The sequence below is a fragment of the Gorilla gorilla genome, chromosome 12 (genome assembly GCF_029281585.2).
Source record: "Gorilla gorilla gorilla isolate KB3781 chromosome 12, NHGRI_mGorGor1-v2.1_pri, whole genome shotgun sequence".
In the NCBI taxonomy this organism is placed as follows: domain Eukaryota; kingdom Metazoa; phylum Chordata; class Mammalia; order Primates; family Hominidae; genus Gorilla; species Gorilla gorilla.
The window spans coordinates 123,156,641-123,184,475 of NC_073236.2; the positions used below are offsets into that span (position 1 = coordinate 123,156,641).

At 45.1% G+C, this 27,835-nt stretch overlaps 1 long non-coding RNA gene across 1 annotated transcript; it reads right to left on the reverse strand.

Moving 5' to 3' along the window:
* Positions 1-501: 501 nt before the first annotated feature.
* Positions 502-27,514, reverse strand: LOC134756723 (uncharacterized). Its single transcript, XR_010129825.1, has 3 exons — positions 27,401-27,514; positions 23,801-23,895; positions 502-542 (listed from the first exon to the last, which is right to left on the reverse strand). It is a non-coding gene; the product is annotated as an uncharacterized lncRNA (long non-coding RNA).
* Positions 27,515-27,835: the final 321 nt, after the last annotated feature.

Consider the following 27,835-nt stretch of genomic DNA (forward strand, 5'->3'; position numbering starts at 1 on the left):
GCCATCTGCTGACGCACAGTGGTGCCATTGAGTGTTAAGAAAAGGCTCACAGGAGAAAGATGTAGCCTTCTAGGTAGGAATGGACAACAATGAATCATCAAGATCCCAGTGGTGCCCAAGCAGTGTGGGAGATGGTTGCTTTAGGGTTCTGGAGCCTGCATAGAAGGCAGAAAGAGTAGGTAGGTGTGGAGGACCACTTTGTGAGGTCAGGGGAATGCTGACACTGTGTAACCAGGTGGGAAGCATACTGACAATTCACACCAATCTCTCCAGGGAATCCTAGATGCCAAGGGAGCTACACAAGCCAGCTCTGAAACAAGTGAACCTGCAAGCCAACCCCCAACTCCACCCCCACCCCAATTCCGCATCTACCCACCAGCTGCCTTGGCTCCTCTAACAAACAGGAGAAGACTGCAAATGCCCCTTACCTCCTCCTTTAGCCTGCTGACCAAAGCAAAAGCACAAGGAGGGCCAGGAGAGGGATACAGAGAGCAGGCCTGTCCCTCTACGCTCACATGCACTTGTGTTTGCAATCAACATTTCTGGAAGAATAAAAAAGAAACTGGCATTACTGAATGGGCAGGACTCACTGAAATAGGTGGATGGAGAGTTATTTTTTTCTCTCCATTGTTACAAAAGCTTTTCTGGTCACACTCACAGAAAGAAGTGTCCTCAGCTCACTTTTGCACATGAAAGCAATCTCATTTTGGTTATTAAAAAGGTCACCCAAAGTATTAATGAAAACCTCAAATTCTTAACCAAGTTCAATATGTGCTTGTGTCTCTGTGCGGGCCTCACCCAGACTTAGAAGCCTTGATTGAGTGAGTAAGGGCTATGATAGGGGTACGCACACACACACACACACACACACACACACACACACACTTACATACACATACATTTATGTGCATGTGTATATGTTTGTATGCATAAAGGACCATAACAGATGTATGTGGAGATACACAGATACAGATATAGATGCATGTATGTGGATTTTTGTTTAGTTTTATTTACTTTTCCAGACTTCCGCCTCTCACAGGCTGCTATTTCAGGCCCCACTAGGGTTGGAAGCCCTGGAGAGGAGCGAGGAGGCAGGAAAGGTCTTACCAGGCTGTGACCTGGCATTGAGCCCTCTAGCCTTGGCAAACATCTCTCCCTCTTTGGTGGATGTTTTGTGGGTTTCTCAGAGAGTCTTCTACTGAGGACCTCTACCCATATCTCTCTTGACATGACAGAGGCCTCTATTCCCTAGACACTGCACAACCCGCCACTGTGCTGGATCCCACTGAGGCAGAATAGGGTGTGGAGGCCGGGAACCTAAGGGCACGCTGACTTCCTGTAACTCAATCAAAACGAAAACCCCAACTTTCCATACCTAAGTAACAAAAGAACTGGAGGCTACTCCCTTTGCACCCCCCCCCCCCCTTTTTCTGATTGGAAAAAGGGGGTTGCTGTCTGCAACCAATCAGACATTTGCATTGGAGGGTAACTTTGTAATTTCAGCCTCTGATTAGTTACTTTCCACAACCAACTATTTCCACAACTGACCGGTTGCAGAAAGCAATCAGTCAGACTGATTGTGGGCCACTACTTCATTTACACAGGATGTATACCAAGTAACCAATGGGAAACCTCTATAGCATATTTAAATCCCCAAAATTCTGTAAAGGGGCTCTTGAGCCCCTGTGCTTGGGCCAGCTCCTACCCTGTGGAGTGTGCTTTCGTTTTCTATAAAGTTCTGCTTTTGTTGCTTCATTCTTCCATTGCTTTGTTTGCGTGTATTGTGCAATTCCTTGTTCAAAATGCCAAGAATGTGGACACCTTCTACTGGTAACACCACCACCCCTACCTCCTCCACCAGACAGTCTCCCTGCACATAGCTCTTCCAAGGGACTCCAGCTTCTCCATCCCATGAGTCCACTGGTCCTTGGAAAGGTCTCTCATCTGTGCCCCAGCAGGTGGGAGAGCAGTTTGCTCCCTGGACAGCCCTGGCTTTCTCACACCTCCTGCTTCAGGCACAGACTGTAACCTTTGCTCTTACGTTTCTCAGGCATGTTTCAGACCATAGTCCCCTCTGTCCTTCAAACTTCAGGGAATGCAAATAAAGCTCTTCAAGTAGCCCTGAAGCCAAAGCCTCTCACTTAAGGTGAGAGACAATCACTTCTTTGCCTCTTGTTGGGACAAGCAGGGAGGTTGATATTGACAACATTCTGACCCCTCTCTTCAACTCCCAGCTTGCCCAACTCAACTCTTCCAGGCTGGAGGCTGGGGTTGGTCTGTCTTGGCAGAATCAGTTTCACAATCTATTTGCATGCCCTGCACGGGAGAGTTCACACCTGGCTTTAGGCGGGAGGCACTCTGCTACTACGGTACTGCTCTCAGCTTAGGGCCTGTGCTAAAATGGACAAAACCCCTATTCTAGCATCCTATTCACCATTAGTACCTTATTCACAATAACTTTCAAGGAAGACTGGGGATCTAGACTGAGAGTGAAATATACTTTACACTGTATTATGTGCTATTAGATTTTTTTTTAAATCCATTTATCTTTCAATAAAACAAAGAAGAAAAATTAGTTTCATAAAGAATAAACTTTATTTAACAAGGGAAAATGCTTTGGATACAACTGTACTTTTTAAACTTTATTTTAAAACAGAAAAATTTTGAAAAAGTAAATGTAAAAACATTTTAATATACATACAACTATTTGCTAGGTAAAAATAAATACATAAAATACTAGAAAGAAACGATCTACAATGTTCAGGTTATGATTTTTTAACCCACTATTTTGTGGAGATAGGTTTCATAATGTAGATAGTTTATTTTCTCATGTTTTTACTTATAGAAACTTCTAAATTTTATTTAATTTTATTTTCTTATAACTAGAAAATCCAGGTTACAAAATATCCATGGCCTGAAATAGATCCCAGTCTACTATTATAACTCAAGGGACAAATCAGAAACTTTAGGGCAGAGTCAGTCACCCAAGATGAACTTCATTCTGAAACGATTATGTGTAACACGATGGTACCCTCTCTCACTGGGCCTGGAGGCAGATGTCTGCTCCTCTCTGCCCTGCCAGAGCTTTGGTGAATCTATCTATCTTATCTAGCTTTGGGGCATCTATCTAAATCCCCTTGGGTCCTGCATGGCTGCCCTAGGCACAAATCATGAATAAAGTAACATCTCATTCAGTGCCAAGCCTTTCAGTCTGGGAACTTGGTCACATGGTGAAAAGCAGGGCTTTGGTAAAATTCCATCTAAACTGTGCTTGCCAAACCATTGAGTAGGAAAAATTATACCAAACCTGGTCTGGGAAGGAAATTTTTTTATTGTTGCATAATATTTGCATGTATTGATGGGGCATATATGATGTTTTGTTACATGCATAGAATGTGTGATGATTAAGTTGGGTTATCATCTTGAGTGTTTATCATTTCTGTGTGTTGGAAACTTTTCCAGTCCTCTCTTCTAGCTACTTTGAAATATACAATATCATGTTAATGATCATCACCCTACTGTGCTATCTATCATTCGAACTAATTCCTTCCATCTAACTACATCTGTACCCACTAACCAGCCTTTCTTCATCTCCCTCCCCAACCCAAACTTCCTTCCCAGCCTCTGGTACCTATTATTCTATTCTTTACCTCTGTGAGGCCCAATTTTTTAGTTCTCATATCTGAGTGAGAACGGGTGATATTTGTCTTTCTGTGCCTGGCTTCTTTTACTTAACATAATACCCTATGGTTCTATCCATGTTGCTGCAAATGACATTTCATCCTTCTTTATGGCCAGAAAATATTCCAGTGTGTGTGTGTGTGTGTGTGTATGTATACATATATATATATACACACACACACATATACACTGTGAAGATGTGATTATATATGTATATACACACATATACATATATATATATCGCATTTTTCTTTATCTACCATCTGTTGATGGACGTGTAGGTTGATTCCATATCTTTGCTATTGTGAACAGTGCTACAATAAATATGAGAGTGCAGGTATTCCTTTGATATACTGATTTACTTTCTGGGAAAGAATGTTTTTATATAAAGTTATTTGTATCTTTCTTCTTGGAAGAAATTAGAATTTCTGACAAAATTGTTGAGTAATTTTCTAATAAACTTTTGTAGGACTAAGAATTTTCTACTCTTGCAGCAAATTCATTGAAATAAAAATATAAAGCTCATAACTGACTTGTTTAGAAACTATTTTTAACAAGCTTTAACCTTTCTGTAAGGGTCCCTCTGAATCGTGTCTATGAAATGTGCTTTTAATTCGGAGGGGAATGGGTGTGCCCATTTGCTATACCAAGAGAACTGAACTCCACATTGGTTGAGAAACACAATCAGTAATTTAGTAACTGAGGAATAAAAACCACAGAGAGAGAAGAGAAGAAAACAAGAGGAAATGTTAGGAAAGGGAAAGGGAAGGAGCAAATTATTACAGCTCCCAGGAAGCCCTTGGACCCACTTGTTTGCAGAGGTTCATAAGGCTTACTGAGGGCACAGGATGGTGGGAATGCAGTGAGGAAGGAGATGTGAGAAATCAGAGAAGTGCCCAGAGTCACATCTCACAGGGCTCTAGCGACCTGGAAGGACCTGGGCGTTTACTCATCTCCTGGGTGGAGAAGAAACTGCGGAGGGGCAAGTGTGGAAACAGGGAGACCACCTAGGAGACTGAGGCTCAGGGAAGCAATCCCGGGGAGGGGGGATAGTGGCTGGACCATGGCATTGGAGGCAGGGAGATGGGGCAGCCTTGTGCTGGATTTTGAAGGGAAAGACACCAACCCAAATAATGAAAAATCAGAAGCAACATGGGCAAGCACAGCTGAAGGCAGACGCTTTACTTCTGGAATTTCAAGGTCACTTGGTTGTGACAGCAGTCAACTCTTCCAGCGAACTAGATTGTGCTTTATCATAACAACCTTGTAAAGTACTGTACTTCTTCTTTGCTTTGCTTGGTTTTACATGTGGGTTCTGTTTTTACATAAAACCAAATGTGGAACTTTATTTCAAGAATTCTTTTGTCACTAGCCCTGGTGTAATGTTCTTTTCTTTCTTAGTAAGATTTCAAATCACGTTTTTGTTTGTTATTTGTTTTGTTTGTTTGTTTGTCTTTTTGAGACAAAGTCTCGCTGTGTCACCCAGGCTGGAGTGCAGTTGCATGATCTGGGCTCATAGCAATCTCTGCCTCCCGGTTTCAAGCGATTCTCCTGCCTCAGCCTCCACAGTAGCTGGGATTACAGGTGCGCGCCACCACGCCCCGCTAATTTTTGTGTTTTTAGTAGAGACGGAGTTTCGCTATGTTGGCCAGGCTGGTCTCGAACTCCTGACGTCGTGATCCGCCCACCTAGGCCTCCCAAAGTCCTGGGATTACAGGCATGAGCCACCACACCCAGTCTTCAAATTACTTTTTAGAGCAACAATAGCAATAGTAACAATAACTGCTAACAAAATTATGGGCCAAGTGTTCTAAGCAGTGCCAGTCACCAGGAGGCAGGTACCACTGTCACTCTCATCTTACAAAGAGGAATTGGGCAAAGAGAGTTGAAGAACTCATATAGGTCCCAGATCTATGAATGGAAGTCTAGGGATCAAAGCCAATCCTCTAAGCTCCGGGTCCTGTGCTCTTGACCACCAGGCCCTGCTACTTCCCAGCACAAGCCTGCCTGTGTTTGTATCCTTGCAATTTTGAAAGAGGGCAAATTATAAATTCAAAAAGTATAAGCAAGTTCTAATTTAAACACGATAAGGGAAAGCTTGATAGACACAACTACAATGCAAATTTCAGTCTTCAATCTGTTTCTGAAAATATTTCTTTTTCAAATGCCACTTTCATTTTATTGCTGTTTATCCTCATCACATTCAAAATTTAAAGGCTAGCGTACCCAGGTCCTTTTCTGATCTGAGAGTAGCCACCAGAATCTGCTTGAACACCATTAATAGCTTCTGTGGGCTTAGCCCTTTGGAAGGTAATGGGGATCGTTACCTCCATTTTGGGGTCAGGGTCTGAGAAAGACATTGTAGTTCCATATTTATGGTGTTGTCACCTAGAGCTTAAAACTCACACCTTTGCACCCAAGAGCCTAGTCCCCTACCAGAAAGCTGGGCCTCATATGGACAAGGCAGATGGCTGATGGCAGAATTTCTGACACCAGTATGATCGTTTAGGGCAATACATTTGCTCTAAGGCCAGCTGTTACCCATGGTGCTGCGGGGTTAAAATCAAATTAAAACAAACAAAACTAGAAAGAACAACCTTGGATGTTGAGTGAAACAGACCTATATTTGCATCCTGGATTTAATACTTAATAGCTGGGTCACTTTGCAAACTACCCTTTCTGAGCCTGCCTATAAAATGAAGCTAAGAACAATCCCTGCCTCTTACATTTGTTGGCAGGCCAACTCTTTCTTCCAAGGCCAGAAACTGTATCCCGGAATAATCTTCCCTGTGTAGTCCCATATCCCCATTCAATGAGCAACGCACACCACAGCCAGAGGCCCTGACAGACTCTGGGACCAACCTTATTAATGGCAGGCCTGAGAAAACACCCAGAAATGATATCTATTATTTATAGAGTAATTACATAGTGCCTGCCATTGTTATGAGATTTTTTTCATATATTATTTAACTATAATAACGGTCCAATGCAGCAGATACTGTTAGCCCCATTTTTCGGATAAAGAAAGTGAAGCAAAGACATGCTGAATGAATAAGTTGTCCAAAGCCACACTGCTACGAAGTGGTAGAGCGAGTTTTTGCATCTCAACAGTCTGTTTTGGATCTTGACTTTGTACTGCTATCTCTCTGAATATGGGATTTACTTTCCAGTGAAGTAAAAGACATATAAACAGTTGATTCAAAAGCAAGGTGGTAGGCCCAGCGATGGAGGCATGAAGATGTTAACGCAAGGAGTCGGATGAAGGACACCTTCCTTAACTTGGTGGGTGAGAAAAGACTTTCTGCAGGAGCCGAGGGATTACATCAGGAGTTCCTAAGCATTAGTGCACATGCGAACCACTTAAGGTATACATAAGATCATGCCACTCTCCGCCTACGCCTACTGATGACCTCCCATTGCAAGCAGCATACAAACCCAACTAGTCCTTCCAGATCCAGCCTTCCCTGTCTTTTCTGATCCCATCATCTTCGACTTCTGTCTTGTCCGCTAGCCGGCTATCTCTCCAGCCTTCTCTGTGTCTCGGACCTGCCAACCTCATTCCAGTCTTGGGTCCTTTGCACTTACTGTTCTTCTTGTTTGGAGTGCTCTCCCCTCATAATAACCACCTTCTCCCTGTCCTCCACAGCTAAGCCCTCTTCAGACCAGCCTCCCGTTCCCTCTAGCTGACATAGCTCCGTTCCAAGCCATTCTTTATCACAGTGCCCTATTTATCATCTTCAAAGCCCTCGTTAGTACCGGAAATTATCCATCCATCATTTCTGCATCTATCTGTCTGTCTGTGTGTTTGTCACTTGTCTCTCCCCACTAGACTGTAAGCTGCTGGGGGCAAGGCTGTGTCTGTGCACACCATATCCCAGAGTCAACTTCGGTCCCTCTGTCAGTATCGGGTAGATTGCCTGGGAGCTTCCGAAGGAGGATTTCCAACTGCTCAGGGAAAACTTCCTGGAGGAAGGAAGACTGGTGTCGGGACCAAGTGATATAAATTTAGGAAAGAGAAAGAAGATGTATACGGCAGTGGGGGGTTGGCCTTCTTTTTCGTCTAAAGCAGCAATTCAAATTAAAAAATAAAATAAAATAAAGGACGGACATCACCGTGAGGTGCTCTGAAGTGCTATAATGGAGGAGTATCAGACAAGGAGCCCAGAAACCTGTGTTATTGCTCCACCTCTTCAACTAATTTATTGAAAGACTTTGGGTAACCTCTGTCCCCTCTGGACTGCAGTTTGCCCATCTGAGAAATGAATGGTTGGGATTGTATTGGTCTCTAAACCACCCTTCAGCGCTCAGATTCCAGAAGGATACATTTTGAGCATCCTTGCCCAATCACTGCCTCTAGCCAGGGACACACACTCAGCTCTGTCACCACGGAACAGATGTGTCAGCGGCAGCAGGAATTGTTTAATCTGAGCCTCCACCTGGTCCCTCCAGTATGCTCTAGGCTTCCTCGCCCTAGAATGTGGTTAACTCCGAGTGACCACCAGGTGGCGCCGTTCCCCAAGGCACTGTGCATCCTCCAGAAGGTCATTTGAATGCCCTTGGAGCTTGATGACACGCAAATAACCCAGACCGATGTTTAGTAAATATGTTGGGGTGCTAGCTCTCAGGGGATGAGAAGGCATTGCTACATAACCAGATGTAGAGAAAACTGAAACGTGGGAAAAGCTGAGAAGAGCAGCCTCCTCTCCGAGTTTATACAGCCAGACCTGAGGGGGTGGAAGGGGTAGGGACTGCGTTTCTCCGTGGGTGCTCATTCCTGCCCTGTGGTCCCCACGTCCCCACCCGGGCCTCTTGACCCCACCGTCACCTCGTGAAGTTTCTTTCCACAGCTGTGAACTCGAGGCCACGAGGATTTTGCAATCTTCGTTTTTGGAGAAAACACAAGGCAGTTGTTGCTCTGACCCAGGGGCTCTGGCCTGCGGGCCCTGCAGCTGTCTCTACAAGAGGCACATGCAGGCAGGGGCTGGAGAGAGGAATGAGCAGGGACCATCGCTCTTGAGATTTGTTCTCGCTCTCTGACAAATTCAACAAACATCCACTTAACCCTTCATCTGTGCCAGGTGTCCTGTGCCTCAGGCAGAGCTGATGCCGCCTTCGGGAATTCTCTGACCAGCAGGCAGACAGATAGGTCCATAAAAAGGGGTGACAGGGCTCTACAGGAGACAGGACAGTCTAAGGAGGGTCCACCGAGGCTGGAGTGGCTCAACCTAATTCCCACAGAGACTCGGGCCGGTCAGGAAAGACTCATATAACAACTGACACGTGAGCCAAGCATTGCTGGAGGACACTAGGAGGATGAGGGCTCTATCCACGTAGGAGGGCAGTGGGAAAAAGGCATGGCCATGAGAGAGTCGGGGTTTGGAGGGCTGAACATGTATTGGGGTAGCTGGGACTTAGATTTTAAAAGAAGAGTTAGATACCACAGAGGCAGGGAGGAGCCGGGGAGGTAGGAAGCACATAGACCCGGTGTATGGAGTGGTCCGTAGCTCTGCATTATCCCAGAGCAATGATAGTTATCTGGTCATCATGGGGCTTTCAGCTGGAGAAGGAAGGGATCAAACAGCTTAGGAGAGTGGCATGGCTGCACCCTGATGCAGAGATGGGTTGGGAGGCTGCCTGGGATCAGACCAGAGCCAGACTCACAGGTAGGAGCTTTGCCGGAAGTCGATGCAGCCTGACTTAGGGCCGTGGCCACAGGATAGAAAGGAGGCAGCAAATGAGGATCACCGCCTGGCAACAATATCAACAGAGGAAAAATAAGCCCCATTGGTGGTGACAATTATTTTTTTCGTAAATCCGCAGGAGAGAAATCCTCAAGATGTAATTTATGTGTAAATCAGTTTGTATTTTCACTGGCTAACAGTGGAGGATATTTGAAGATCTTGTCTTCCTATTTCTTTGTTCACTGATTTTTTTCTGTTGAAATTGTTTGAAAATCCCATGTTTAATATGACTCGGGATTGTCCCATCTTCAGCTGTTTGCATAGTGTCATTTCCTATTTCTCAGGAGTAGCTGGCTTCAACGAAGCATCCAAAACAAACAGATGAGATGAAGCCAGAATCAAAAGGCTGAAAAAAAATGTGATTATGAAGCAGCGTGGGTCGTGGGACCAGTTTCCCTTCACAGTTGTTTTTACTTACTGTTTGCATCAATTCTCCAAGCGGTGTAGATCGCCCCCTCTCCCCACCCACACTCACTCTAACCAGAGACACAGCTCGGACTCAGGGAGACAAGCCAGCCGCTGGACACTTAAGAAGGGCTCCTTCCAAGTCCCATCACTCTGCATCTGCTGGATCCATCTGGGCCCTGAACTCTTTACAAGACCATTGCACAGGCCACAGCGGCTCCTCCAACTAGCAGAGTTCTCCCGGGAGAGAAGGCAGTTCCTATCTGAAGAACAGGATTGCAATGCCCACCTCTCTCTGCAGCTCCATCACGTGTGGCCATGTCCACATCTCAGGAAGGGACAAAGGGCTGAGCCTGGCCCTGAACACAGGGCTCTGTTCTTGGTAGGATGTAGGATCCCAGGGGTGTCTGTGGACAAAATGCTACTGAGAAAATTTCCCCAAAATGACATGACAGGAACAGGAGATTATATTCTTTGAAAGCCCTGATTAAGGAGCTAGTTTGAACCCTGTGAGGATCCCTGTGATGACCTGGAAGTGAAGACTATTGGCTGATAGTCCCAAATATACTGCCAACCAGCGATGCAAATGACAACCAGTGACTTAAATTATCTTAGCCTCAGGACCTTTATTCCCACTCTCCACCACTATAAATGAAGGGGGTTAACAGGATGGTCTTGAAGTTCCTTCCACCTACAGTAGGATTCTCTGATTCCATCGAGAGTATTTTTACCAGTAGGGTCAGTAAGGTTGTTGGGGTGAGGGCAGAAGATTCAAACTAGAAAACAATCAGCCCCTGCCCTCAAGGCATCCACAGCCCAGGAGGGAAAGTGTGCAGACAGACAGCAGGTGCATCACAGAAGCGATGGCCTGCAGGCCCCACTTTGAAGGATGAGGGGGGACTCCAGGCAAGACACAGCAGGCAGAGGAAACAGTGGGTGCAATGACAGGGACATGGGGAAGAGTCTACTGTCTGAAAACTGTGGGATTCTTCACTCAGGGCATGAGGATGAAAGAGGAGGTGAGGTGGCAATCACACCTGAAATTTTAGGCAGAGTCAGGATCCTGGAGGACCTTGACTGTCATACTAACAAGTTTAGCACCAACACTGAGTCTTACCAGAAAGGAGCTCTGCCTCCATCTGCATATGGCCTTCTCTCCTCTTGTTTGTAAGAACACTTGGCACTGAATTTAGGGCCCACCCTAATCCAGGATGATCTCATCTTGAGATCTTTAACATAATCACAATGGCAATGACCTTTTTTCTAAATAAAGTCTCATGTGCAGGTTCAGATGTACATCTTTTATGGGGAGCACCATTTGCGGTGGTTAATACTGAGTGTCAACTTGATTGGATTGAAGGACACAAAGTATTGGTCCTGGGTGTATCTGTGAGGGTGTTGCCAAAGGATATTAACATTTGAGTCAGTGGGCTGGGAAAGGCAGACCCACCCTTAATCTGGGTGGGCACAATCTAATCAACTGCCAGCATGGATAGAATACGAGAAGGCAGAAATATATGAAAAGAGAGACTGACCTAGCTTCCCAGCCTACATCTGTCTTTCTCTTGTGCTGGCTGTTTCCTGCCCTTGAACATCAGACTCCAAGTTCTTCAGTTTTGGAACTCATACTGGCTCTCCTTGCTCTTCAACCTGCAGATGATGGCCTTTTGTGGGACCTTGTGATCGTGTGAGTTAATACTTAATCAACTCATATATATATATTCCATTAGATTAGTCCTATCCCCCTAGAGAACCCTGACTAATACAGATTTTGTACCAGGAGTGGTTCTAGAGGAACAGAATATTAAGGATAGGGTTCTTTCATTGGTTTTGGGGTTTCTGGAGTTGGCTACTTAATATGATTAGACCCCAAAATGGTAAGAACTCTACTTCTAATAGTATGGAGAACACTGATAGTCCTTGGCTTGAACTCTTTGGAGAGTTATGCAAAATAAATCCATTTGACACTCCTGATTCATCACTCATGAGAGACAAGGAGTTTAGTGACTCTGTACATAATACATTTGACCATATGTGGAGAACCAAGGAACAAAATGAAGCTGATTGGTTGCTCCTAAGTTCAGCGGACAAAGTGACGAAAGAAAATGAGGAACTCAGGGATTCTGTCTCCCGGCTTCAGAAGCAAATACTGAGCCTCAAATCTGCAAAGATTGCTCTGACTGAGAGTCTTATCTCCTATAGAGAAAGAGCTGAAATTGTGGGAAAACAGACACAAGCTCTAATCATGTGAGTGTCTGACCTGCAACAAAAGGTGCATGTTCAGCCTCCCCAGGTGTCTACTGTTAAAGTGAGGGCATTGACTGGAAAAGAATAGGACCCTGAAAGTTGGAATGGGGATGTGTGGGAGGACCCTGATGAAGCTGGGGACACTGAGTTTGTAAACTCTGATGAACCCTTTTTGCCGGAAGGAACAGCTTCCCCATCCCCAGTAGTGGCAACCTCCCCTCCCCTACCCATCAATCTTTCCACCTTTGTCTGAGGAGATAAAGCCTGTGCTGCCTGAGGCAACAGTGATGGCCTCCCCTGAGGCAGTTGCCAGGTAAGATAATGTTGACTCTCCTCAGGAGCCACCCCCAACGCCCCTGTTTGCTTCTAGATCTATAACTAGACTAAAGTCCTGGTAGGCCTTTTGAGGTGAGGTTGAGAGTGTGACCCATGAGGAAGTGCACTACACTTGAAAATAATTGCTTGAGTTTTCTAATTTATATAAATAGAAATCAGGAGAACAGACATGGGAATGGATATTAAGGGTGTGGGATAATGGTGGAAGGAATATAGAGTTGGATAAGGCTGAATTTATTGATTTGGGCCCATTAAGAAGGGACTCTGCATTTAATGTTACATCTCAGGGAGTTCAAAAAGCTTCTGATAGTTTATGCGCTTGATTAACTGAAATATGGATTAAAAGATGGCCCACTGTGAGTGAGATGGAAATCTCTGATCTCCCTTGGTTTAATGTAGAGGAAGGGATCCAAAGGCTGAGGAAAATTGAGATGGTGGAGTGGATTAGTCACTTTAGACCTACTCATCCCAGCTGGGGGGTCCAGAAGATATACCCTTGACCAATGCCTTGTTAAATATAATTTGTGAGGGCAGCACCTGCATCTTTGAAGAGCCCTGCAATTGCTCTTCTGTATATGTCAGATCTAACGGTGGGAACCTCAGTCACTCAACTAAAAAAATTAAATACAGTGAGAATAATTGGATCCTGAGATTGCAAGGGCCAAGTGGCAGCACTCAACCATCAAAGGCAAAGGTGGGCATAACTACTGTAATGATCACCAGAGGCAAAGTGACAATCAGAATAGTCCAACTTGTGTAGAACTCTGGCATTGGCTAATTAATCAGGGTGCTCCTAGAAGTGAAATTGAGAAGATGCCTACTGCATTCCCATTTAATTTGTACTAGCAGAACACTTCTAGGTCAAATGGACAAAGAATAATTTGAATTATAAAACAGAGAATCATGGCCTCTTAATCAATTGCCAGACTTGAGCAAGTTTACAGACCCAGAACCCCTTGAATGCAGGGGAGGCTGGGCCCCCTTGAGGAAAGACCCCACTACATTACTGACAATTTATGCAATAAATCTTTCTCCCATCCTTTCCCAAGAAGACCTCCAGCCTTTTACCAGGGTAACTGTGCAATGGGGAAAGGGAAATAATCAGACATTTTGGGAACTACTGGACACTGACTCTAAGCTGACGTTGATTCCCAGGGACCCAAAATGCCCTTGCGGTCCTCCAGTAAAAGTAGGGGCTTATGGAGGTCATGTACTTAATGGAGTTTTAGCTCATATCTGACTTACAGTGGGTCCAGCGTGTCCCTGGCGTCATCCCGTGGTCATTTCCTTAGTGCCAGCATGCATAATTGGCATGGACACACTTAGAAACTGGCAGAACCCCGACATTGGCTCCCTGACTGGTGAGGTGAGGGCTATTACAGTGGGAAAGGCCAAATGGAAGCCATTAGAGCTGCCCCTATCTAGAAAAATGGTAAATCAAAAACAATATCTCATCCCTGGAGGGATTGTGGAGATTAGTCCCACCGTCAAGGACTTGAAAGACACATGGGTAGTGATTCCCACCACATCCCCATTCAACTCTCCCATTTGGCCTGTGCAGAAGAAAGATGGATCTTGGACAATTACAGTGGATTATCATAAGCTTAACCAAGTGGTGACTCCAGTTGCAGCTCCTGTACCAGATGTGGTTTCATTGCTTGAGCAAATTAACACACCTCCTAGTACCTGGTATGCAGCCATTGACTTGGAAAATGCGTTTTTCTCCATTTCTGTCCATAAGGCCCACCAGAAGCAATTTGCCTTCAGTTGGCAAAGCCAGAAATAGACCTTTACTGTCTTACCTCAGGGGTATATCAACTCTCTGGCTTTTTGTCATAATCTTATTCGGAGAGACTTTGATCTCTTCTCACTTCCACAAGATATCACACTGGTCCATTACACTGATGACATTATGCTGATTGGATCCAGTGAGCAAGAAGTAGCAAACACACTGGACTTAATGGTTTATGCTAGAGGATGTGAAATAAATCTGACTACAATTCAAGGACCTTCTACCTCAGTAAAACTTCCAGGGGCCCAATGGTGTGGAGCCTGTCGATATTCCTTCTAAGGTGAAGGATAAGTTGCTGCATTTGGCCCCTCCTACAATCAAGAAAGAGGCACAATGCCTAGTCAGCCTATTTGGATTTTTGAGGTAACACATTCCTCATTTGGGTGTGTTACTCTGGCCCATTTAACAAGTGACATGAAAGGCTGTTAGTTTTGAGTGAGGTACAAAACAGGAGATGGCTCTGTTAACAGTCCAGGCTGCTGTGCAAGCTGCTCTGCCGCTTGGGCCATATGACCCAACAGATTAAATGGTGCTTGAGGTGTCAGTGTCAGATAAGGATGCTGTTTGGAGCTTTTGGCAGGCCCTCATAGGTGAATCACAGCAGAAGCCTCCAGGATTTTGAAGCAAGGACCTGCTATCTTCTGCAGATACTACTCTCCTTTTGAGAGAGAGCTCTTGGCCTGTTACTGGGCTTTGGTGGAGACTGAATGTTGGACTATGGGTCATCAAGTCACCATGTGGCCTGAACTGCCTATTATGAACTGGGTGCTTTCTGACCCATTGAGCCATAAAGTGGGTCATGCACAGCAGCATTCCATCATCAAATGGAAGTGATATATAGGTGACTGGGCTCAAGCAGGTCATGAAGGCTCAAGTAAGTTACATGAGGAAGTGGCTCAAATGCCATGGTCTCCACTCCTGCCACCCTGTCTTATCTCCCCCAGCCTGCACCTATGGCCTCATGGGGTGTTCCCTATGATCAGTTGACAAAAGAAGAGAAGATTAGGGTGTGGTTCACAGATGGTTCTGCACGATGTGGAGGCACCACCCAAAAGTGGACAGCTGCAGCACTACAACCCCTTTCTAGGACACCCCTGAAGGACAGTCATGAAGGGAAATCTTCCACGAGGGCAGAACTTCAAGCAGTGCACCTGGTTGTGCACTTTGCATGGAAGGAGAAATGGCCAGAGGTGCGATTACATACACTTTCACGGGCTGTAGCCAGTGGTCTGTCTGGATGGTCAGGGTCTTGAAAGAAGCATGATTGAAAAATTGGTGACAAAGAAATTTGGGAAAGAGGTATGTGAATGGACCTCTGTGAGTGATTGAACACTGAACATATTTGTATCCCATGTGAGTGCTCACCAATGAGTGACCTCAGGAGAGGAAGACTTTTCTAATCAAGTGGATAGGATGACCTTTTCTGTGGACACCACACAGCCTCTTTCTCCAGCCACCCCTGTCATCACCCAATGGGCCCATGAACAAAGTGGCCATGCTGGCAGGAATGAAGGTTATGCATGGGCTCAGCCACATTGACTTCCACTCATTAAGGCTGACCTGGCTACAGCCACAGCTGAGTGCCCAAGTTGCCAGCAGCAGACACCAATATTGAGTCCTGGATATGGCACCTGGTGGCAGGTTGATTATATTTGACCTCTTCCGTCATGGAAAGGGCAGAGGTTTGTCCTCACTGGAACAGACACTTACTCCAGTTATGAGTTTACCTATCCTGCACACAATGCTTCTGCCAAGACTACCATCCATGGACTCAGGGATGCCTTATCCACCATCATGGTATTACATACACCATTGCCTGTGACCAAGGAGCTCACTTTACAGCTAAAGAAGCGTGGAAGTGGGTTTTTACTCATGGAATTCACTGGTCTTACCATGTTCCCCATCATCCTGAAGCAGCTGGATTGATAGAACGGTGGAATGGCCTTTTGAAGTCACAATTTCAATGCCAACTAGGTGACAATACTTTGCAGGGCTGAGGCAAAGTTCTCCAGAAGGCTGTGTATGCCCTGAATGAGCATCCAATATATGGTACTGTTTCTCCCATAGCCAGGATTTCCAGGAATCAAGAAGTGGAAGTGGAAGTAGCACCCCTTACCCTCACCCCTAGCAATCCACTTGCAAAATTTTTCCTTCCTGTTCCTGTGACATTGCATTCTGCTGGCCTAGAGGTATTAGTTCCAGAGGGAGGAACACTGCCACCAGGAGACACAACAACAATTCCATTAAACTGGAAGTTAAGATTGCCACCTGGACACTTTGGGCTCCTCCAATCTTTAAGTCAACAGGCTAAGAAGGGAGTTACAGTGTTGGCTGGGGTGATTAACCTGAACTATCAAGATGAAATCAGTCTACTACACCACAAAGGAGGTAAGGAAGAGTATGTGTGGAATACAGGAGATCTATTAGGGCATCTCTTAGTATTACCATGCCCTTTGATTAAGGTCAATGGGAAACTACAACAGCCCAATCCAGGCAGGACTACAAATGACCCAGATCCTTCGGGAATGAAGGTTTGGGTCAGTCCACCAGGAAAAAAACCGTGACTTGCAGAGGTGCTTGCTGAGTGCAAAGGGAATACAGAATGGGTAGTAGAAGAAGATGGTCATCAATACCAGCTATGACCACGTGACTAGCTGCAGAAAGAAGAACTGTAATTGTCATGAGTATTTCCTCCTTTTTTGTTAAAAACATGTTTGTGAATGTATACACTTGTACTAAGAAAATATCTTCATTTTATTTTCTTTCTCCTTTATTATGTGATATAAGATTTATTGACTTCACAACAGCATTGAAGTATTGTTAACTTTATGTAATGGTATTTGGGTTGGGAATTGGTGCATTTCCAGTTGAACAAAGGATAGTTGTCTTATATTAGGCATAATTATGATCCCATTACTGTCTTTACTTGAAGATTATGTATGATCTCAGGAGATGTGTATGAGTTCAAGTTGACAAGCGGTGGACTTCTGATGGTTAATACTGTCAACTTAATTGGATTGAAGGATACAAAGTATTGATCTTGGGTGTGTCTGTGAGGGTGTTACCAAAGGAGATTAACATTTGAGTCAGTGGGCTGGGAAAGGCAGACCCAACCTTCGTCTGGTTGGGCACAATCTAATCAGTTGCCAGCATGGCTGGAATATAAGCTGGCAGAAAAATGTGAAGAGAGAGACTGGCCTAGCCTCCCAGCCTACATCTTTCTCCAGTGCTGGATGCTTCCTGCCCTTGAACATTGGACTCCAAGTTCTTCAGTTTTGGAATTTGGACTGACTCTTCTTGCTCTTTAGCCTGCAGATAGCCTATTATGGGACCTTGTGATCGTGTGAGTTAATACTTAATAAACTCTCCTTTATCTATATGAATGTATTAGTTTTGTCCCTCTAGAGAACCCTGACTAATACACCATTCAATTCACTACACCCACCAAGGTTGAGAACACAGAAGGAGAAAGATGTCCTAGGTAAACCACAATGAGTTCCATTTTTAGTATGCTGTGATTGATGTGTTTGTGAGATTTCTGAGTAGAAATATCCAGTAGGTGATTAATGTAGTAATCTAAAGCCGTGTGTGAGCCATCAATGCTGGGAAATCTAAAATCTCCCATAAGGAGGTGGAGGAAGTGCCTCATGGGGTGGAGGACGTGCCCCCAAACACATCTTGGGACAAAGTGAAGAAGATCAGGGACACAAAATTTAGGTACAAAAGAGAATGAGTTCCTAAAAAAAAAGCCTCAAAAGAAAGGGCCAAACTGTCTTGAGACTAATCTGGGGAGTAACACAAAAGAAGAGAGGGGTCAAGGACGAAGGGATTGCATGCAGTGATGAAAGCCACAGTGCAGCCAGCAGGTCCTGAGCAGTGGCTGCAGGGTTTAGCTTCATTGAGATGTTTGGGGTCTAGTGAACGCAGTTTCAGGTTAGTTGTGGGTGAAACCCAGATGGCATAGACATAGGAGAAAGAGAGATGGGGCTGTACTCAGAGTAGATAAAGAATGGAAGTGACTTGAGCTAAAGGGGATGCTCCAGGAAAAGGAAAGATTCAAAGGCAAGCCAAAGGGAGCAGGATCAAAGGGCAAGGCTTCGAGAAAGTGCAAGAGAGAGGGAATGGAATCTTAGGCAGAGGTTTTAGACTGACAGCACAGGGAGAAAAAGTTTTTTTTTGTTTTTGTTTTTGTTTGTTTGTTTGTTTGTTTGTTTTGGCTGTAGGGAGGGAATTTTCAAAGGATCGGAATGGATGTCAGAAGCTCGTAGGTGTGAAGGCAGGAAGTAGAGAAAGATGATATCTGCTGCTACTTATTTTCTCTGCAAGTAGAAGATAAGGTTATCTGCAGGGAAGGAGTGGGAAGTGGTGGGTGGGAACTTTGAGAATTGTCAGGAAGGTTTTAAATAGCTACTATGGGTAAGAAAGTTGACTCCAGAAACAGAAGGATTGCTCGACAGCTTCAAGTTGAGGCCATGAATGTTCTCAGGCAGCAATCCGCATAGTGGTATGAATTTCTCCAGAGGTCCTTGTGAATCTCAGAGACAGTCGCATCAATGCAGAGTTCAGGCTGAGGAAAATGCAACAAAAAAATTAACAAGAGAAAAACTTAAGGACATGACAGAGATGCTTGAATGGATGGACCCTAAAGCCCAGGTTGATAAAGGAAGAAAGAAGGAAGGAAGGAGGGGGGGGAGGGAAGACGGGACGGAGGGAGGGAGAGAGGGAAAAGGGAAGGAAAGAAAAAAAGAAGGAAGGAAGGAAGGAAGAAAGGAAGGGAGGGAGGGAGGGGAGGGGCGGGGCAGGAGGGAGGGAAGGATGGCAGAATGGGTTTCATAAGGGTAGCAGGGTCAAGGCACAGTTTTGCTGCACCCAACGATGAGGGGTGGAGGAAGAAATGAGACGTCTGAAATGCAGAAGGCTGTGGGCTAAGAGTTGTGTGTTTGAATTGAGAACTTGAAGGACAGAAGCTCCAACTGATGGCAATATCCAAGTGAGACTAACTGTGACCCTGAGGGGCAAGGAGGATGCTGTCTTAGTTGGTTTCCCTAGAAGCACAGCCTGAGACCAGGACTCCTAGGAAAGTGATTATTGAGGGAGTGCTCTCAGGGTAGTGAATCAAGCAGGATGGGGCTTTGCCTGGACCCAGACTTCAGTTCCGGAGCCCAAATTGTGCCATGAAATGGGCACAGTTGGCTCTGAGGCAGGGACAAGCCTTTTGCAGCCCCACGTCAGCCCTCTGTCAGTCACTGCCACAAGCTGGCCCCGTGTGGTCAAGGGAAGTTCTGGAGAAAAAGGGCCAGCTCTGAGTAGTTGGTGGCCCACACTTACAGCACTTTGGGATTGTCACCCAGTGTGGAAAAGGGATCTAAGCAAGACACCACCAGCGTCTACCACAGATGCAACCCACCCCTAATCTGACACAGGTGGGTTCAGGGAGAGTCAGCAGATGCCACAAAAGAAGCAGCTGGAAGTTGTGTCTTCAGGGATAATCAGGCTTGACCACTTCAGGAGATAGAATATTCCATAAAGAATCCAATGGGTCTGGGAAATTGTTTCCCACAGGTCAGCAAATACAGAGGGGAGAGAGTCATTGTTCAGTAGAAGAGGAAGCAGTGAGGTGTTGAGAAGGTGTCTTATTCTGGTAAGAGAACCACGAAATAGCAGAGACATTTGAGAGAGGACAGGTGACTCAGAGGCTCTGAGCTTGGATAAGAAGAGCCTGTGGTTTGCATGGTGCCAGACCTCTAGCTGAATTTTCCCCAGCCAGGCCTGGTAGCAGAAGAGGACTGCACCTCTGTGCTGTGAAGACGTCGATCTGCTCTTGAGGGACCATGCTCGGAGGGGGCTGTCATCCTGGCGAGCAGGAAAATGAATCAATGGATTGGTTCCAGGACTGCTGCCCATGATATTTCATTCCTAGGAACCACTGCCGAGCCTAACACTCCACACCCCCAACATCCCCACCAGCCAACACCCACCTAATGCCTGGAGGCAGGTCCTCTGGAGGGAGTCACAGATGTCTCAGGCCACAGAAAGAAAACTGTGGCTCCAACTCCACCTGCCAACTTTCCAACCCCTCTCTCTGGCTGAGCTTGAGCAAGGCCTATCTTCTTGGGGTCAATTTAGACAGCTGAAGATTTGTGTTCTAGTCAGGCAACAAGAGGTGGCAAGAAGTCATCCTGAGGAGCCCACAGTGCACCAAATGACAAAAGTGCCATTAGATGTGCCAACCCAGTAAGCTTCATGCCCGTGGAGCCCAGCCAGGCATGTGAAGAGGCACAGGTGTTTAGAGGTTTGTTATAATTTTTCTTTTCTCAGCATATGAACCTGTCGCTAAAATTTGTGAGCGAGTGATTTCTAAATCATCCATAGCTCCAGGATCCCTCAGTGTTGGGTTAAAGAACGGGCACTGTTCTTGGCCTCAAAACAGTAGGGTACATTGGCTTGGCTTGTGCTATTTAAAACTAATGAGGTGGCTTTGAATAAATTCTTTACCCTCTCTGGATACCATGTTCCTCATTTATATGGTGAGGGATACTGCTACCAACCTTCCAGGGCTCTTGCATTAAATTAAGGGCAACAAGAAAATCTTCCTGGCATAGGTCCTAGCAATACCAGGTGCTTAGGCAATGTGCCTGCTCATGACTGCAACCTTGAAGGGATCCTGGAAAGCTGGATGCCTTTGCATCCTGGCATCATGGCTGGAGGCACCAGTAGAGGGAAGAATTTTGCTCTTCTGCTGCATGTGTGGCTGTGACTGTGGATGTGGACTTCACAGTACTGGCTCCAGTTCAGCCTGGTCTCTGAGCAGAGCAAGCTTGTGAGACACCCCTGAAATCAACCAGACCAAGCCTCCTCGTCAGCCACTTGGAAATGCAGATTATTTTTTCTGGAAACTTCTTTCCCCTTAGAAGCACTCTTTGGGCCTAGAAAGAAATTGTTTGGAAGAACTCATGGAAAAATACAAATTCTGTTTGTTTGCATATCTCATCCCTGTTTTATTGGTTTATTTGCATTTGTTAGGTAAGTGAGTAGATGAATGAATGGAGATTGTGTATCAGGTGTCATTGTGATGGATGGAGTAGGCTCTGTGGCTCCTTCTAGCTCTGGACATTGTGGAAAGGAGTGAAGAAACTCCAGGGAAAGCATTATCAGAATCAGCGAGCAAGTGGGGAAGGACTTTGTTTTAGGTTCAGTTTGGTTTGAGTTGGTGACTTGGTGGCTGTAGGCTTGTCCATCTGTCCTAAACTACCACACCACAGGCAGCCCCCTACTTCACCTGCCACCATGACCTGCCTGGGCATTGACTTCCAGTCCTGAGATCCAGGGGAAATGGCATGAATTTCTATGTATCTGAACCCAAAGTACCAGAGCAACCAGGATCCAATAGCCTCAATGCAGATAAATGAGTGATGACTGTAAATGGCTTTCACTCAAGAATGGATGATAAGGAGTGAGTTGTGGAGGATATAGAGAAGCAGCAAAACCTCAAGTCTCTTTAAAGACCCTAGAAATATTATTTTGCAGAGATCCTTGGAGGGACTTCACCTCTCTTCAGGCCGAAGATACAGGCAGCTAGAGTCCCAAAAGAGTCATAGCCATATATTAGTTTGCTAGGGCTGCCATGACAAAGTACTGCAGACTGGGTGACTTAACAGAAATTTTATTACAATTCTGAAGGCTACAAGTCCAAGACCAAGGTGTCAGCAGGATTGATTTCTCCTGAGGTCTTTCTTCTTGGCTTATAGATGGTCATCTTTTGGTATCTTCAGTTTTGGTCCTCCTGGACTTCACAGTATCTTCCAGTCCAGTCTTGTCTCTGAGCAGGTTTTGTGAAGTCCATTGAGGCACTGAGGAGCAAAGCTACATAGTCTTCCCTCTGTGTGTGTCAGTGTCCTAACCCCCTTGTTTTGTTTGTTTGTTTGTTTGTTTTGTTTTATTGAGACAGAGTCTCACTCTGACTCCAGGCTGGAATGCAGTGGCGCAATCTTGGCTCACTGCAATCTCTGCCTCCTGGGTTCAAGCGATTCTCCTGCCTCAGTCTCTTGAGTAGCTGGGACTACAGGCATGTGTCACCACACCCAGTTATTTTTTTTTTTTGCATTTTTAGTAGAGATGTGGGTTCATCATGTTGGCTAGGATGGTCTTGATCTCCTGACCTTGTGATCTGCCTGCCTCAGCCTCCCAAAGTGCTGGGATTACAGGTGTGAGCCACCGCGCCCAGCCCCTAATTCTCTTTTCTTATAAGGATACAAATCATACTGAATTAAGACTCACCCACATGGCCTCATTTTACCTTAATTGTCTCTTTAAATACTGTATCTCCAAACACAGTCATACTCTGAGGCACTGGGGGTTAGAACTTTAATATCTAAATTTTGACAGGACACAATTCATTCCCTAACAACCTGTAACCAGTTTATTGAATGGGCTGGCACCTGTACGGTACAAACAGAAAGCCACTTCATCCTTTCTCATCATTTCTCTTTAAGACTAGGAGACGCAGCTTTCAGCATCTGTGCATTTCTCCTTCTAGCACCACCCTGCATAAAGTCTCAGGCTAGCTTCAACTTTTCCAGTGTTCTTCAATAAATAAACCAAATAAAAGCTTATTTAAGTCTAAAACAAAAGCTCATGGACTCTTTGTGGAATTTACAACTTTTCCCCTCCTCTCTATGTTCTTTCTCCTCCCAGCCTCTCCCTCAGCCCCTGCCCCATCCACCCACCCTACAGGCTGCAGTATCAGCCATGATCTCTATTCTGAGTCAGGTGCAAGTTCTTATGGTTCCCTCAAATTCCAGAGGGTCATGGATCAAGCTCCTAGTGGGTTTCTTGATAATCCCTTCCTTGGTTTTAGGTAAGTGGTGGGAAAATGGCCCCTTTCTCTCTCCCATGAGCTGGGAGTGATATTCAGCCAAATATCTCTGCAAAGAAATTGCCCCTGGTCACTTCCGTAGGCTAAGAACTGAAAAACTGAATCTGCAATTTCTTCATATGCCATGCATGGTTGCTTGCCACCTAGTTTTTTGGTGTCATTCTTCGGAACCTCAGCAAAAACTAATACAGAAAATCTCAGTTTAGCATCCTTTAAGATTTTCTTTTTGCATAATTTCAAAGCCAACTATCTGTTGGCTCCCTTTCAGAGAATCTGATAAGCCAAGTCTCTGGAAGCAGGGCCTGGCCTGTGTCTCCCAGGAGGAGACTGACTGAGGCAGGGTCTGTGTCCCAATGTCATTCCTCCTGCACAGGCTATGGTCTTCCCAATATGCCACAATTACATTGTACCTAAATTGACAGGGTTTCAGACTCTTGCTTTCCCAAGTTGAATAATGCGTTAAACATATATTAATGCAATACATTTATGGTTAAAAAATACCTCCAGCTCTGTATGTTGAAAGCTTTTGTCTCCATTTCCCTAGGAATAAATCATTATTGAAATCAAAAAGAAGAGCTTGGCTCAGCAGCAAAAAAGAAAAATAAAAAAACATGCCTTGTGGTTTGTCCCCAACATTGCAATCTATTCCTAGGTTAAGGATTTTGTAACTTCTTTCTGACTCTCTTAGGTTTCTTTCCTCTCCTTCCCTCATTCCCCACTTACCTCCCCCCAACACAAGGATGTTTAAGTTCTGCACATAGTGCTCCCATCTGCTCACGTCTTCTCCTATCGCCATGGTTACTGGCCCAGAGTGGTCTCTGTGGAGACAGAGGCAGAACAGTAACCAGGGACAACTACATAGCAAGAGGCTGTGAAAGTGAGGATTTTTTAACCCCCAGTTAAACTGGCATGCCTATACTCATGCGATTTCTTTTTTTTTTTTTAAGTGGCATGTCAGATTTTAAAATTCTTTTTCAGAAAAAAAGATAAAATATGAGGTGTTTGGTTATGACTATTTTTTAAAAAAATCAAATTTAGGGTGTGCTCCATATGAAGTACTGGTGTTAACAGTGTGGAAGGTAGGAAGGTGGTGGCCAGATCTCAGCCCATACCCCATGAAAGGGGGCAGACCCATGACAGTCCAAGGTTACTGAAATTAACAGGAGTTACTGAATTTAATACAAAGGACAATGGAATAAGCCTTTGAAGCTTACATTTCCTGATCCCCAACCATTGGGTTGTGCCATCACAAATAGCCTCAGTGACATCCCAGGTCCTGTGGCTGCAACAGACTGAATGTTTGTGTTCCCCACAAACATTTAGTTAATCCCAATCACCTCCCAAAGGCCCCACCTCCTAACAGCATGGCATTGGGATTGATGTGATCTTGTTAGCAGGGGGGGCCTTTGGGAGGTGATTAGGTGATGAGAGTGGTGCCCTCGTGAGTGGAGTTAGTGCCTTTATAAGAATAGGCCAGACAGCAAAGTCACTCTCTTTTCACCATGTGAGAATGTGGTGAGAAGTCAGCTCTCTGCAACCAGAAGAGGGTCCTCACCAGAATCCAACCATGCTGGCACCTGGATCTCAGACTTCCAGCCTCCAGAACTGTGAGAAATAAATTTGCTGTTTATAAGCTCCCCAGTCTATAATACTTTGTGATAGCAACCCATGCTTATGGTGACGGTGCCCAATAGTCTTCATTTTATTTTTCTCCAACCAGGTGGGATTTTATTTGCTTTGCTCTGGGCTCATGTGCCAGAGGAAGGTGTAGATGCCTGATATGATCAGCGGGGAACTCCTGTTTAGTAGAATCGAGTATGGGGTTTAATATCATCAGGGAGTCTCCTCTAGGCTAGGCTTTGCTTCTGACTACTTGGGGACTGACACAGGTCATTTCTTGTTCTATGAAATGGGGTGGCACAGCAGTATGTTGGATTACAACAGAGTATCTCAACCTTGGCTGCACTTCAGAACCACCTGGGAGTGTGTCCAAAATACCAATGTCCTGGCACAACCCCTGTACCATTAAATCAGACACCCTGAGAGTGCAGCTTAGCAGTATTTTTAAAACTTTCCCAGGTAAGTTTAATGGGAAGTCAGGTAAAAGTCAATGACCTGGACGTGCTCCAAGGTCCCTTCCAGCTCTGCAAGCAAATGAGAACATGCCCAGCGTGGACTGCACACAGGTATGGCTAGTTGGCAGGAGGCACCACTGCAAGGATTCCTCCTGGCTGTGTCACCAGCTGGGCACCTCCAGCGTGGGCACAACCAAGGTTGAATGAAGCCCAGACTGGCACTGAGAGGCCTGGGCACTGACCTGATTGGTCATAAATCAGCTGTGTAACCTGAAGCAAATCTCTTTCAACTGAATGGCACAGTTTCTTCATCTATAAAATGAGGAAGGCAATATTTTGAAAGGGTTAAAATGCAGACTCTGGAGCCTGTGTAAATTCAGACACTGACTATGTACTAAACTGCTGTGTGACCTTGAGCAAGTTACTTAACCTCTCTGGGCTTCAGTTTCTTCCTGCATAAAATGGAAAGAATAATAGTACACAGTTCAAAGTACTGAAGGATTCACTGAACTGATTTACGTAAAATGCTTATCAGTGCCTGCCTTTAATAAATACTCAATAGATGTTGGAATTTACAAATCAACATTACAACATTACAAAGTAGAGGGGTTGGACTAGACATTCTCTGGGGAACTTTCTCTGTCTCTGATGCTAGGTCCTGGGAGACAAACGGTGGCTTTGGCAGATAGAAGTGGGAAGGGCTTTGCAAACAGAGAGAAGGGAGGCAAAAGAAATCTGAGCATGCATGGGAACAGTAACTGGAGTGCACAGACTATTGGGAATGGGGACTAGAGCCAAGGGAGAAATGGGACCATTAGACTAAAAAGTGGGGAAAGGTTACAGAGGCCCTGAGCTATCAGGGTGTGGAAGTGGGGCTTTCCATGTACACTAGTGATTCCAAACATTCTTCAGTAGTGGATTTCAGCTTCAGACAAAGTTTTATAAGGAATCTGATTGTATACAACAAATAAAAGTAGAAATTTTTGAGTTGCAGCCCAGATGGGAGTCTAGAATCTCTGGTCTTGTCCGTCTCTTACCATGGCTGGCCCTTCAGTAGCCCCTCTAGTGCTCTAAGATTTCATGGAGCAAAGTTAATATTCTCTACTGTAAATAACTAGAAATTATTGGGACACAGGAGCTGATAGAATTTGAATATTTGTTCCCTCTGAATCTCACGTTGAAATGTGACCCCAGTGTTGGAGGTGGGATCTGGTGAGAGATGTTTGGGTCAGGGGAGTGGATCCCTCGTGAATGACTTAGTGTCCTCCCCCAAGTAAGGAGTAAGTCCTCACTTCATTAGTTTGTGCAAGATCCGGTTGTTAAAGAGTCTGGCACCTCCCTCCCCTCTTCTCTTGATTCCTTTCCCACTGTGTGATGTACCAGCTTCCCTTGCCTTCTGCCATGAGTAAAGGTATCCTGAGGCCTCACCACAAGCAGGTGCTGCTGCTATGCTTCTTGTACAGCCTGCAGAACCATGAGACAAACAAACCCCTTTGCTTTGTAAATTGCCCCATCTCAGGTATTCCTTTACAGTGATGCAAAGTGGACTAATACAGGAACCAACTTTTAAAGAATTTTTCATACTCTGTGCTATGCACAATCTGTAGGCTAGATGATAAGGGTGAGGAGGGTGGGAAAAAAACACAATTATTGGGATATCTATAAAGTCAGAGACAGAATCTTGAGCTGCAGAGTTCATGAACCTGAGCGACTAATACATTTTCTGGCTTGTTTTCATAATGTGCCCCATCCCCCAAAGCAGTTAAGGTGCTTACATGAGTTTACCTATGACTGAAAGCAAAGGTGTATTATTTAAATACTGCTGTAAGAGTGCCAGGTAATACACAATCACAAAAATCTCACTGGCTTATTAAAACAAATGTTTATGTCACATTTACAGGTGGACAGGCCAACAGTGATACTATTGGCACCTGCTGGGTTGGCTGAGCTTGACTTTAGAAAATGGGCTGGATTTAGTTCCACCTCATATATCTACTCATTCTGGACTAGCAACTACCTGGGATGCTTTATTCTTGTGGTGAAGTGAAGAGTAAAACACCAGCAGAGCTTTGCCATGACTCTCCAAGTTTCAGATCAAAGCAGTAACTGTCACTGTCACCCACATTGCATTAACCCATGCACATCATATGGCCAAAGCCAAAGTCAATGAAACAGACAACATTCTACCCACAGGGAGGACTTGGCAATAGAAGTAGAGAAAGAAATATGGGTCAACAAATAATACTACCTACTACAGGTGGGGGTGATGGGGAAGCTGAGTAGTCACCAAGCCAGAAGCTTATCTACTCCTCATTCTTTCATATCCAGCTCATATTCTATCTCCCCCAACAAGCATTCCCAGTCCAGCTCTCATTCTCTGACCTACTCCAGGTGGACTTTGACCCCTCTGTGAGCTCTCTCCTGTGTGAGATCATCAGGTGGTCATGAACACTGGCTTTCCCTTGGTGCCCAGCACAAGTGGGCACATAGTGGTTGCTCAGTCAAGATAAACTGCTTGATGTATAGATGGAGGAAGGATCCAGGAAACTTCCCTGGAAGAGTGAGGTGGGATGATAAATTCAGGGGGCATTCCACTTTCTCTTTTCATACCACCAGCACTGCCTTTGAACATGGCAATGTGAAGGAAAGAACAAAGGCTTTGGAGTCAGAGAGACTCAGGCTG